Below are 14,629 nucleotides of genomic sequence, written 5' to 3'. Positions count from 1 at the left end.
TCCAGGAAATACAGATGTAACTCTGTGAGTGGAAGTCACACATCACAAAGCAGTTTCTCAGAAAGCTTCTTACCAGTTTTTCTCGGAGGATAATTTGTTTTTCACCATCGCCCTCTATGGGCTTCCAAATATCACTTTGCCAATTACACAGGAACAGGTTTAGCGAACGGCTTCTTGAGGGGAAAGCTGTAACTCTGTGAGATGAATTCACGGAACACTAAGCAGTTTTTCAGAAAGCTTCTTTCCAGATTTCATGTGAGGATATTTCCTTTTTCACCGTAGTCCTGTATGGGCATCGAATTATCACTTTGCCAATTCCACAATAACAGGCTTATCGAAAGGCTTCTTGAGGGCAAAGCTGTAACTCTGTGAGATGATTTCACCGAACACAAAGAAGTTTCTCAGGAAGCTTCTTTCTCTTTGTTATCGGAGGATATTTCCTTTGGCCCTATAGTCTTCAAAGGGATCCGACATATCAGTTCTCAGATTCCACAGAAATAAGGCTAGCAAAGAGATCCACGAAATACAGATGTAACTCTGTGAGTGGAAGTCACACATCACAAAGCAGTTTCTCAGAAAGCTTCTTTCCATTGTTTCTCAGAGTATATTTTCTTTTACACCATAGCCCTTTAAGGGCTTCCAAATATCACTTTGCAAATTCCAAAAGAACAGGCTTAGCGAACGGCTTGCTGTGCGGAAAGCTGTAACTCTGTGAGATGAATTCACAGAACACTAAGCAGTTTCTCAGAAAGCTTCTTTCCAGATTTCATCTGAGGATATTTCCTTTTTCACCGTAGCCCTGTATGGGCATCGAAATATCACTTTGTCAATTCCACAAGAATAGGCTTAGTGAAAGGCTTCTTGAGGGGAAAGCTGTAACTATGTGAGATGATTTCACAGAACACAAAGAAGTTTCTCAGTAATATTCTTTCTCTTTGTTATCGGAGGATACTTCCTTTGGCCCTATATTTTTCAAAGCGATCCGGAATATAAGTTCTCAGATACCACAGAAATAAGGCTAGCAAACAGATCCACGAAATACAGATGTAACAATCTGAGTGGAAGTCACACATCAGAAAGCAGTTTTTCAGAAAGCTTCTTTCCAGTTTTTCTTTGAGGATATTTTCTTTTTCACCATAGCCCACCATGGGCTTCCAAATATCACTTTCCCAATTCCACAAGAAGAAGCTTAGCGAAAGGCTTCTTGAGTGCAAAGCTGTAACTCTGTGAGATGATTTCACAGAACACAAAGAAGGTTCTCAGAAAGACTCTTTCTCTTTTTTATCGGAGGATATTTCCTTTGGCCCTATAGTCTTCAAAGGGATCCGAAATATCAGTTCTGAGATTACTTAGAAAAAAGGCTAGCAAACAGATCCACGAAATACAGACGTAATTCTGTGAGTATAACTCACACATCACAAAGCTGTTTCTCAGAAGCTTCTTTCCACTTTTTCTCGGAGGATATTTTTTTTTTTTCAGCATAGCCCTCTATGGGCTTCCAATATCACTTTGCCAATTCCACAGGAACAAGCTTAGCGAACGGTTCCTTGAGGGGAAAGCTGTAACTCTGTGAGATGAATTCACAGAACACTAAGCAGTTTCTCAGAAAGCTTCTTTCCAGATTTCAACTGAGGATATTTCCTTTTTCACCGTAGCCCTCTATTGGCATCAAAATATCACTTTGCCAATTCCACAAGAACAGGCTTAGTCAAAGGCTTCTTGAGGGGAAAGCTGTAACTAGGTGAAATGATTTCACAGAACACAAAGCAGTTTCTCAGAAAGCTTGTTTCCACTTTTTCTGGGAAGATATTTTCTTTTTCAGCATAGCCCTCTACGGCCTTCCAAATATCACTTTGCCAATTCCTCAAGACCAGGCTTAGCGAAAGGCTTCTTGAGGGGAAAACTGTAACTCTGTGAGATGAATTAACAGAACACTAAACAGGTTCTCAGAAAGCTTCTTTCCAGATTTCATCGGAGGATATTTCCTTTTTCACCATAGCCCTCCATGGGCATCGAAATATAACTTTGCCAATTCCACAAGAACAGACGTAGCGAAAGGCTTCTTGTGGGGAAAGCTGTAACACTGTGGGATGAAATACCAGAACACTAAGCAGTTTCTCAGAAACCTTCTTTCCAGATTTCATCGGAGGATATTTCCTTTTTCAGCGCAGTCCTCTGGGGGCATCGAAATATCACTTTGCCAATTCCACAAGAACAGGCTTAGCGAAAGCCTTCTTGAGGGCAAAGCTGTAACTTTGTAAGATGATTTCGCAGAACACACAAAAGTTTCTCAGAATTCTTCTTTCTCTTTGTTATCGGAGGATATTTCCTTTGGACCTATAGTCTTCAAAGAGATCCAAAATATAAGTTCTCAGATTCCACAGAAATAAGGCTAGCAATCAGATCCACGAAATACAGATGTAACTCTGTGAGTGGAAGTCCCACATCACAAAGCAGTTTCTCAGAAAGCTTCTTTCCAGTTTTTCTCAGAGGATATTGTCTTTTTCACCATAGCCCTCTATGGGCTTCCAATTATCACTTTGCCAATTCCATAAGAACAGGCTTAGCGAACGGCTTCTTGAGGCCATAGCTGTAACTCTGTGAGATGATTTCACAGAACACAAGGAAGTTTCCCAGAAATCTTCTTTCTCTTTGTTATCGGAGGATATTTCCTTTGGCCCTATAGTCTTCACAGAGATCCGAAATATCAGTTCTCAGATTCCACAGAAATAAGGCTAACAAACAGATCCACGAAATACAGATGTAACTCAGTTAGTGGAAGTCACCCATCACAAAGCAGTTTCTCAGAAAGCTTCTTTCCAGTTTTTCTTTGAGGATATTTTCTTTTTCACCGTAGCCCTCTATGGGCTTCCAAATATCACTTTGCCAATTGCACAAGAACAGGCTTAGCGAACGGCTTCCTGAGGGTCAAGCTGTAACTCTGTGAGATGATTTCACAGAACACAAGGAAGTTTCTCAAAAAGCTTCTTTCTCTTTGTTAGCAGAGTATATTTCCTTTGGCCCTATAGTCTTCATAGGAATCCGAAATATCAGTTCTCAGATTCCACAGAAATAAGGCTAGCAAATAGATCCACGAAATACAGATGTAACTCTGTGTGTGTAAGTCACTCATCACAAAGCTGTTTCTCAGAAAGCTTCTTTCCACTTTTTCTCGGAGGATATTTTCTTTTTCACCTTAGCCCTCTATGGGCTTCCAATATCACTTTGCTAATTCCAAAAGAAGAGGCTTAGCGAACGGCTTCTTTCGGGGAAAGCTCTCTGTGAGATGAATTAACAGAACACTAAACAGTTTCTCAGAAATCTTCTTTCCAGATTTCATCTGAGGATATTTCCTTTCTCACCGTAGCCCTCTATGGGCATCGAAATATCACTTTGCCAATTCCACAACAACAGGCTTAGCGAAAGGCTTCTTGAGGGAAAAGCTGTAACTCTGTGAGGTGATTTCACAGAACACAAATTAATTTCTCAGAAACCTTCTTTCTCTTTGTTATCGGAGGATATTTCTTTGGCACTATAGTCTTCAAAGGGATCGGAAATATCCTTTCTTAGATTCCACAGAAATAAGGCTAGCAAACAGATCCAGGAAATACAGATGTAACTCTGTGAGTGGAAGTCACACATCACAAAGCAGTTTCTCAGAGAGCTTCTTTCCAGTTTTCTTCGGAGGATATTTTCTTTTTCATCAGAGCCCTCCATGGGCTTCCAAATATCACTTTGGCAATTCCACAAGAACAGGCTTAGCTAACGGCTTCTTGAGGGGAAAGCTGTAACTTTGTGAGATGAATTCACAGAACACTAAGCAGTTTCTCAGAAAGCTTCTTTCCAGATTTCATGTGAGGATATTTCCTTTTTCACCGTAGCCCTCTATGGACATCGCAATATCACTTTGCCAATTCCACAAGAACATGCTTAGTGAATGGATTCTTGAGGGCAAAGCTGTAACTCTCTGAGATGATTTCACAGAACACAAAGAAGTTTCTCAGAAAGCTTCTTTCTCTTTTTTATCAGAGGATATTGCCTTTGGCTCTAGAGTCTTCAAAGGGACCCGAAATATCAGTTCTCAGATTCCAAAGAAATAAGGCTAGCAAACAGATGCACGAAATACACAAGAAACTCTGTGATTGTAAGTCACACATCACAAAGCATTTTCTCAGAAAGCTTTTTTCCAATTTTTCTCGGAGGATATTTTCTTTTTCACCATAGCCCTTCATGGGCTTCGAAATATCACTTTGCCCATTCCACAAGAACTGGCTTAGCGAACGGCTTCTTGGAAAAGCTGTAACTCTGTGAGATGAATTTACAGAACACTAAGCAGTTTCTCAGAAAGCTTCTTTCCTGATTTCATCTGAGGATATTGCCTTTTTCACCATAGCCCTCTATGGGCATCGAAATATAAGTTTGCCAATTCCACAAGAAAAGGCTTAGCGAAAGGTTTCTTGAGGCCAAAGCTGTAACTGCGAGATGATTTCACAGAACACAAAGAAGTTTCTCAGAAATCTTCTTTCTCTTTGTTTTGGGAGGATATTTCCTTTGGCCCTATATTCTTCAAAGAGATCCGAAATATCAGATCTCAGATTCCACAGAAATAAGGCTAGCAAGCAGATCCACGAAATACAGATGTAACTCTGTGAGTGGAAGTCACACATCACAAAGCAGTTTCTCAGAAAGCTTCTTTCCAGGTTTTCTTTGAGGATATTTTCTTTTTCAACATAGCCCACTATGGGCTTCAAACATCACTTTGCCAGTTCCACAAGAACAGGCTTACCGAACGGCTTTTTCAGGGGAAATATGTAACTCTGTGAGACGATTTCACAGAACACAAAGAAGTTTCTCAGAAAGCTTCTTTCTCTTTGTTATCGGAGGTTATTTCCTTTGGCCCTATAATCTTGAAAGGGATCCGAATTATCCGTTCTCAGAATCCACTGAAGTAAGGCTGGCAAACAAATCCACGAAATACAGCTGTAACTCTGGGAGTGGAAGTCACACAACACAAAGCAGTTTCTCAGAGAGCTTCTTTCCAGTTTTTCTCTGAGGATGTTTTCTTTTTCAACTTAGCCCTTTATGGGATTTGAAATATCACTTTGCCAATTCCACAAGAACAGGCTTAACGAACGGCTTCTTGAGGGGAAAGCTGTAATTCTGTAAGATGAATTAACAGAACACTAAGCAGTTTCTCAGAAAGCTTCTTTCCAGATTTCATCTTAGGCTATTTTCTTTTTCACCGTAGCCCTCTAAGGGCAACGAAATATCACTTTGCCAATTCCACAAGAACAGACTTAGTGAAAGGCTTCTTCAGAGGGCCAAAGCTATCCATTGAGATGATTTCACAGAAAACAAAAAGTTTCTCTAGTGAAATTTCTCTCTCTTTTTATCGAGATGCTTTGGCGGTATAGTCTTCAAAGGGATCGAAATATCAGTTCTCAGATTCCACAGAAATAAGGCTACAAACAGATCCACGAAATACAGATGTAACTCTGTGAGGTGGAAGTCACACATCACAAAACAGTTTCTCGGAAAACTTCTTTCCAGTTTTTCGAGGATATTTTTCTTTTTTCACCATGGCCTCTAGGGGCTTCAAATATCCTTTACCAGTTCCACAGAACAGGCTTAGCGAACGGCTTCTTGAGGGAAAGCTGTAACTCTGTGAGTTGAATTCCCAGAACACTAAAGCGTTTCTCAGAAAGCGTCTTTCCAGGTTTCATCTGAGGATATTTCCTTTTCACACGTAGCCACTCTATGGGCAGCCGAAATATCACTTTAGCAATTCCACAAGAACAGGCTTAGCATAAGTCTTCTTGAGGGGAAAGCTATGTCTGTGAGATGATTTCACAGAACACAAAGAAGTTTCTCAAGCTTCTTTCTGTTTGTTATCGGAGGATATTTGCCCTGGCACATAGATGCTAGGGATCGAGAAATATCACTTCTCAGATTCCACAGAAATAAGGCCCCAGCAAACAGATCCACGAAATACAGATGTAACTCTGTGAATGGAAATCACACATCACACAGCAGTTTCTCAGAAAACTTCTTTAAAGTTTTTCTCAGAGAAGATATTTTTCTTTTTCACCATAGCCCTCTAGCAGACTTAAAATAGCACTTTCCCAATTCCACAAGAACAGGCATAGAGATAGGCTTCTTGAAGGAAAAGATGTAACTCTGAGATGATTTCACAGAACACAAAAGCAGTTTCTCAGAAGCTTCTTTCCAGTTTTCTCTGAGGATATTTTCTTTTCACCGCAGCCCTCTAGGGGGCTTCCAAATATCACTGCTAATTCCACAAGAACACTCTTAGCGAAGGCTTCTTGAGGGGCAAAGCTTAACTCTGTGAGATGATTTCACAGAACACAAAAAGTTTCTCAGAATCTTCTTTATCTTTGTTATTGGGATATTTCCTTTGGCCCTATATAGTCTTCTAGGGATCCGAGGAAATATCAGTTCTCAGAATCTCTCTAATAAGGTAGCAAACAGATCCACGAAATGCAGGTGCAACTCTGTGAGGTGGAAGTGGCACATCCTGAAGCCGTGTCTCCAAGCTTCTTTCCAGTTTTCTGGGGCATATTTTCTTTTCACCATAGCCCTCAAAAGCAGGCCAAATTAATCACTTTGCCAATTCCACAAGAACAGGCTTAGCGAGCGGCCTTCTTGAGGCTAGCAACTCTGTGAGATGAATTAACAGAACACTAAGCAGTTTTCGCAAGCTTCTTTCAGATTTCATGGGAGGATATTTCCTTTTCCACGTAGCCCTCTATGGGCATGGAAATATCCACTTTGCCAATTCAGCTAGAACAGGCATGGCGAAGAAGGCTTCTTGAGGGCAAGCTGTATCTCTCTGACATGACTTCACACAACACAAAGAAGTTTCTCCAAGCTTCTTTCTCTTTGATATCGGGAGGATATTTCCTTTGGCCCTCTATTCTTCAAAGGGATTGAAATATCCCGTTCTCAGATTCCACAGAAATAAGGCTAGCAAACAGATCCAGGAAATACAGATGCTTAACTCTGAGGTGGAAGTCACACATCACAAAGCAGTTTCTCCAGCTTCTTAGTTTTTCTGGGAGAATATTTTCTTTTTCACCAGAGCCCTCTTTGGGTTTCCAAATATCACTTTGCCACTTCCACAAGAACAGGCTTAGCGAACAGATTCTTGAGGGGAAAGCTGTAACTCCGTGAGATGAATTAACAGAGCACTAAACAGTTTCTCAGAAAGCGTGTTTCCAGATTTCATCTGAGGATATTTCCTTTTTCACCGTAGCCCTCTATGGGCATCGAAATATCACTTTGCCAATTCCACAAGAACAGGCTTAGCAAAAGGCCTCTGGAGGGCAAAGCTGTAACTCTGTGAGATGACTTCACACAACACAAAGAAGTTTCTCAGAAAGTTTCTTTCTGTTTGTTATCGGAGGATATTCCTTTGGCCCTATAGTCTTCAAAGGGATCCGAATCATCAGTTATCAGATTCCACAGAAATAAGGCTAGCAAACAGTTCCAGGATATACAGATGTAACTCTGTGAGTGGAAGTCACACATCACACAGCAGTTTCTCAGAAAGCTTCTTTCCAGTTTTTCTCGGAGGATATTTTCTTTTTCACCATAGCCCACTATGGGCTTCCAAATAACACTTTGCCAATTCTACAAGAACAGGCTTAGCAAAAATCTTCTTGAGGGGAAGTTGTACGTATGTGAGATTATTTCACAGAACACAAAGAAGTTTCTCAGTAATATTCTTTCTCTTTGTTATCGGAGGATATTTCCTTTGGCCCTATATTCTTCAAAGGGCTCCGTAACATCAGATCTCAGATTCCACAGAAATAAGGGTAGCAAAGAGATCCACGAAATACAGATTTTACTCTGCGAGTGGAAGTCAACATCACAAAGCAGTTTCTCAGAAAGCTTCTTTCAAGTTTTTCTCGGAGGATATTTTCTTTTTCACCATAGCCCTCTATGGGTTTCCAAATATCACTTTGCCAATTCCACAAGAACAGGCTTAGCGAACGGCTTCTTGAGGGGAAAGCTGTGACTCTTTGAGATGAATTAACAGAACAGTAAGCAGTTTCTCAGAAAGCTTCTTTCCAGATTTCATCTGAGGATATTTCCTTTTTCACCATAGCCCTCTATGGGCATTGAAATATCACTTTGCCAATTCCACAAGAACAGGCTTAGCGAACGGCTTCTTGAGGGTAAGGCTGTAACTCTGTGAGATGATTTCACAGAACACAAAGATGTTTCTCAGAAAGCTTCTTTCTCTTTGTTATCGGAGAACATTATCTTTGGCCCTACTAGTCTTCAAAGGGATCGAGAATATCAGTTCTCCAGATTCCAGAGAAATAAGGATAGCAAACAGATCCACGAAATACAGATGTTATTCTGTGAATGGAAGTCACACATCACACAGCAGTTTCTCAGTTTCTTTCCAGTTTTACCGGAGGATATTTTCTTTTCACCATAGCCCTCTATGGGCTTTCAAATATCACTTTGCCAATTCCACAAGAACAGGCTTAGCGAACAGCTTGCTGAGGGAAAGCTATGTCTGTGAGATGAATTAACAAGAACACTAAGCAGTTTCTCCAGAGCTTCTTTCCAGATTTCATCTGGGGATATTTAGTTTTCCTTGAGAGCCCTCTATGGGTGTGGATACATCCTTTGCCAATTCCACAAGAACAGGCTTAGCCCGAAAGTTCTTAGAGATTGAAAGCTGTAACTCTGTGAGATGATTTCACAGAACACTAAGAAGTTTCTCAGAAAGCTTCTTTCTCTTTGTTATTGGAGGATAGTTACTTTGGCCCTGTAGTCTTCCAAAAGTCCGAAATATCAGTTCTCAGATTCCACGCCAAATAAAGGCTAGCAAACAGATCCACGAAATACAAGATGTAACTCTGTGAGTGGAAGTCACATATCCTAAAACGGTTTCTCAAAATCCGACCAGTTTTTCTCTGAGGATATTTTCTTTTTCACCATAGCCCTTTATGGATTTGAAATATCATTTGCCAATTCCCCAAGAACAGGCTTAGCGAGCGGCTTCTGGGGGAAGCGGTAACTCTGAGATGAATTAACCGGGAACACTCGCCAGTTTCTCAGAGCTTCTTTCTACGTTTTGTGGAGATTTTTCTTTTTCACCATAGCCTTCTAAGGGCCAAATATCACTTTGCCTATTCATAACAACAGGCTTAGTGAGCGGCTGCTTGAGAGGAAAGCTGTAATATGCATGAATTAACCCGAACACTAAGCAGTTTCTTAGAAAGCTTCTTTCAGATTTCCACCTGAGGATATTTCCTTTTTCACTGTACCCCTCTATAGGCGTAGTATCACTTTGCCTATTCCACAAGAACAGGCTTAGCGAAGGCTTCTTGAGGGAAAGCTGTAACTCTGTGAGGATGATTTCACAAGAACACAAAGAAGTTTCTCTGAAGGTTTCTTTCCCTTTTTATCGGAGGATATTTCTTTTGGCCCGATAGTCTTCAAAGGGTTCGAGAATATCAGTTCTCAAATTCCACAGAAATAAGGCTAGCAAACACATCCGCGAAATACAGATGTAACTGTGTGAGTGGAGGTCACACATCACAAAGCAGTTTCTCAGAAAGCTTCCTTGCAGATTTCATCTGAGGATATTTCCTTTTTCACCGTAGACCTCTACGGGCGTGGATATATCACTTTGCCAATTCCACAAGAACAGGCTTAGCGAAAGGATTCTTGAGGTGAAAGCTGTAACTCTATGAGATGATTTCACAGAACACTAAGAAGTTTCTCAGAAAGCTTCATTCTCTTTGTTATTGGAGGATATTTCGTTTGGCGCTATAGTCTTCCAAGTGATCCGAAAAGCAGTTCTCAGATTCCACGCAAAGAAGACTAGCAAAGAGATCCACGAAATAGAGATGTAACTCTGTGAGTGGAAGTCACACATCACAAAGCAGTTTCGCAGAAAGCTTCTTTCCAGTTTTTCTCGGAGAATATTTTCTTTTTCACCATAGCCCTCTAGGGGCTTACAAATATCACTTTGCCAATTCCACAAGAACAGGCTTAGCGTACGGTTCTTGAGGGGAAAGCTGTAACTCTGTGAGATGAATTAACAGAACACTAAGCAGTTTCTCAGAAAGCTACTTTCCAGATTTCATCTGAGGATATTTCCTTTTTCTCCGAAGCCCTCTATGGGCATCGATACATCAATTTGCCAATTCCACAAAAACTGGCTTAGTGAAAGGCGTCTTGAGGGGAAGGCTGTAACTCTGTGAGATGATTTCACAGAACACATAGAAGTTTCTCAGAAATCTTCTTTCTCTTTGTTATCGGAGGATATTTCCTTTGGCCCTATAGTCTTCAAAGGGATCCGAAATATCAGTTCTCAGATTGCACAGAAATAAGGCTAGCAAACACATCCACGAAATAGAGATGTAACTCTTTGAATGGAAGCCACACATCACAAAGCAGTTTCACAAAAGGCTTCTTTCCAGTTTTTCTCAGAGGATATTTTCTTTTCCACCATAGCCTTCTATGGGCTTCCAAATATCACTTTGCCAATTCCACAAGAACAGGCTTAGCGAAAGGCTTCTTGAAGGGAAAGCTGTAACTCTGTGAGATGACTTCACAGAACACAAAGAAGTTTCTGAGAAAGCTTCTTTCTCTTTGTTATCGGAGGATATTTCCCTTGGCCCGATAGTCTTCAAAGGGATCCGAAATATCAGTTCTCAGATTCCACAGAAATAAGGCTAGCAAACAGAAGGACAAAATACAGATGTAACTCTGTGGGTCGAAGTCAGACATCACAAAGCAGTTTCTCAGAAAACTTCTTTCCATTTTTTCTCGGAGGATATTTTCTTTTTCACCATAGCCCTCTAAGGGCTTCCAAATATCACTTTGCCAATTCCACAAGAAAAGGCTTAGCGAACGGCCACTTGAGCATAAAGATGTAACTCGGTGAGATGAATTAACAGAACACTAAGCAGTTTCTCAGAAAGCTTCTTTCCAGATTTCATCTGAGGATATTTCCTTTTTCACCGTAGCCCTCTATTGGCATGGATATATCACTTTACCAATTCCACAAGAACAGGCTTAGCCAAAGGTTTCTTGAATGGAAAGCTGTAACTCTCTGAGATGATTTCACAGAACACAAAGAAGTTTCTCAGAAAGCTTCTTTCTCTTTGTTATCGGAGGATATTTCCTTTGGCCCTGTAGTCTTCCAAGGGATCCGAAATATCAGTTCTCAGATTCCACGAAAATAAGGCTAGCAAAGAGATCCACGAAATACAGATGTAACTCTGTGAGTGGAAGTCACACATCACAAAGCAGTATCTCAGAAATCCTCTTTCCAGTTTTTCTCTGAGGATATTTTCTTTTTCACCATAGCCCTTTATGGGATTTGAAATATCATGTTGCCAATTCCCCAAGAACAGGCTTAGTGAACGGCTTCTTGAGGGGAAAGCTGTAACTCTGTGAGATGAATTAACAGAACACTAAGTACTTCCTCAGAAATCTTCTTTCCAGGTTTTCTCTTAGGATATTTTCTTTTTCACCATAGCCCTCTAAGGGCTTCCAAATATCACTTTGCCTATTCCGCAACAACAGGCTTAGCGAACGGCTTCTTGAGAGGAAAGCTGTAACTCTGTCAGATGAATTTACCGAACACTAAGCAGTTTCTTAGAAAGCTTCTTTCCAGATTTTACCTGAGGATATTTCCTTTTTCACTGTACCCCTCTATGGGCATCGAAATATCACTTTGCCAATTCCACAAGAAGAAGCGTAGCAAAAGGCTTCTTGAGGGGAAAGCTGTAACTCTGTGAGATGATTTCACAGAACACAAAGAAGTTTCTCTGAAAGTTTCTTTCTATTATTTATTGGAGGATATTTCTTTTGGCCCGATCGTCTTCAAAGGGATGCGAAATATCAGTTCTCAAATTCCACACAAATAAGGCTAGGAAACACATCCACGAAATACAGATGTAACTGTGTGAGTTGAAATCACACATCACAAAGCAGTTTCTCAGAAAGCTTCTTTCCAGTTTTTCTCGGAGGATATTTGCTTTTTCATCATAGCCCTCTGTGGACTTCCAAATATCACTTTGCCAATTCCACAAGAAGAGGCTTAGCGAACGGCTTCTTGAGGGGAAAGCTGTAACTCTGTGAGTTGATTAACAGAACACTAAGCAGTTTCTCAGAAAACTTCTTTCCACATTTCATCTGAGGCATATTTCCTTTTTCATCGTAGCCTTCTATGGGCATCGAAATATCACTTTGCAAGAATTTACAAGAACAGGCTTTGCAAAGAGGCACTTTGAAACAAAAGCTGTAACTCACAATGAGATGATTTCACAGAACACAAAGAAGTTTCTGCAAGCTTCTTTCCTCTTTGTTATCAGAGGTTAATTTTTTTGGCCATTATAGTCTTTAAAGGGATCCGAAATATCTGTTCTCAGATTCCACAGAAATAAAGGCTAGCACACGGAATACAATACAGATGTATCTCTGTGAGTGGAAGTCCGCACATCACAAGCAGGTTTCTGAGAAAGCTTCTTTCCAGTTTTTCCTCGGAGGATATTTTCTTTTTTCACCATAGCCCTCTATGGGCTTCAAATATCTCTTGCCAATTCCACAAGAACAGGCTTAGCGAAAAACTGCTTAAGGTTAAAGCTTTAACTCTGTAAGGATGGATTAAAAAGAGCACTAAAGCAGTTTCTTAGAAGTTTCTTTCCAGACTTCATCTGAAGATATTTCCTTTTCACCATTAAGCCCTCTATGGGCATGTTATATCCTACTTTGCCAATTCCAAGAACACTCTTAGCGAAAGGCGTCTTGAGGGAGAAAGCTGTAATTCTCTGAGATGTGGTTCACCCGAACACAAAGAAGTTTCATAAGAAGCTGCTCTCTTTGTTATCGGAGGATATTTCCTTTGGCCTATAGTCTTCAAAGGGTCGGAGTATCAGTTCTCCGTTTCACGAAATAAGGCTATGCGTACATCCACGAAATACAGATGTAAATCCATTGGTGGAAATCACATATCACAAAGCAGTTTCTCACAAAGCTTCTTTCGGTTTTCTCGGAGATATTTTCTTTTCACCCACCAACTCTATGGGCTTCCAAACTCCTCTTTTACTTATTCCACATAAAACAGGCTCCTTGAACGGCTTCTTGTGGGGGGAAAGCTGTATCTCTGTGAGATGGATAGCAGAACTAAACGTTTCTTTGAGAAAGCTTCTTTCCAGATTTCATCTGTGAGGATATTTCCTTTTTCTCCGATGCACTCTGGGCGTGATATATCAATTGCCAATTCCACAAGAATAGGCTGAAACGACAGCTTTGAGGGGAAAAGATGTAACTCTGTAGAGATGAATTAACAAGATTCTAAAGCAGTTTCTCAGAAAGCTTCTTTCAGATTTCATCAGAGATTATTTCCTTTTCACAGTAGCCCTCTCACCAGGCGCCGAGAATATCACTCTGCCAATTACACAAGAACAGGATTAGCGAAAGGCTTTTGAGGGCAAAAGCTGTAACTCTGTGAGATGATTTCACAGAACACAAAGAAGTTTCTCAAGCTTCTTTCTCTTTATTATCAAGAGGATATTTCCTTCAGCCCTGTGGTTTTGCCGAGTGATCGAAGTATCGTCTCGAGATCCACAGAAACCAGGCTAGCAAAAGATCCACGAAATACAGATGCTGTCTGTGGTGGAACTCACATCACAAAAGCAGTTTTCCAGAAAGCTTCTTTCCAGTTTTTCTCGGAGGATATTTTCTTTTTCACCATAGCCCTCTATGGGCTTCCAAATATCACTTTGCCAATTCCACAACAACTGGCTTAGCGAAAGGCTTCTTGAGGGAAAAGCTGTAACTCTGTGAGATGATTTCACAGAACACAAAGAAGTTTCACAGAAAGCTTCTTTCTCTTTGTTATCGGAATATATTTCCTTTGGCCCTATAATCTTCAAAGGGATCCGAAATATCCATTCTCATTTTCCACCGAAATAAGGCTAGCAAACAGATCCACGAAATACAGATGTAACTCTCTGAGTGGAATTCACACATCACAAAGCTGTTTCTCAGAAAGCTTCTTTCCAGTTTTTGTCGAAGAATGTTTTCTTTTTCATCATAGCCCTCTATGGGCTTCCAAATATCACTTTGCCAATTACACAAGAACGGGCCTAGCGAACGACTTCTGGAGAGGAAAGCTGTAACTCTGTGAGATGAATTAACACAACACTAAGTAATTTCCTCAGAAAGCTTCTTTCCAGATTTCATCTGAGGATATTTCATTTTTCTCTGATGCCCTCTATGGGCATCGATATATCAATTTGCCAATTCCACAAGAAGAGGGTTATTGAAAAGCTTCTTTAGGGGAAAGCTGTAACTCTGTGAGTTGTTTTGCAGAACCTGAAGTGTCTCAAAGCTTCTTTCTCTTTGTTGCTCGAAGGATGTTCTTTTACATGATGTACAAAGGGATCAAAATAATAACTCCTCCAGATTCCCACAGAAATACATATAGTTCCACGAAATACTGGGTGTAGCTCTGTGAGTGGAAGTCACACATCACAAAGCAGTTTCTCAAGAAAGCTTCTCTCCAGTTTTCTCGAGGAGGATATTTTTCTTTTTTTTTCACATTAAGCCCTCTATGGGCTTCCAAATATCA

The 14,629-nt window shown here is 40.5% G+C and overlaps 1 pseudogene; it reads right to left on the bottom strand.

The window, feature by feature from the left end:
- Nucleotides 1–3,348: 3,348 nt before the first annotated feature.
- On the bottom strand, nt 3,349–13,877 carry LOC116272628 (annotated as a pseudogene).
- Between the last annotated feature and the right edge of the window lie 752 nt (nt 13,878–14,629).

This window comes from Papio anubis, unplaced genomic scaffold (assembly GCF_008728515.1).
Source record: "Papio anubis isolate 15944 unplaced genomic scaffold, Panubis1.0 scaffold1422, whole genome shotgun sequence".
Taxonomy (NCBI): domain Eukaryota; kingdom Metazoa; phylum Chordata; class Mammalia; order Primates; family Cercopithecidae; genus Papio; species Papio anubis.
This window is presented reverse-complemented; position numbering and strand designations above follow the sequence as displayed.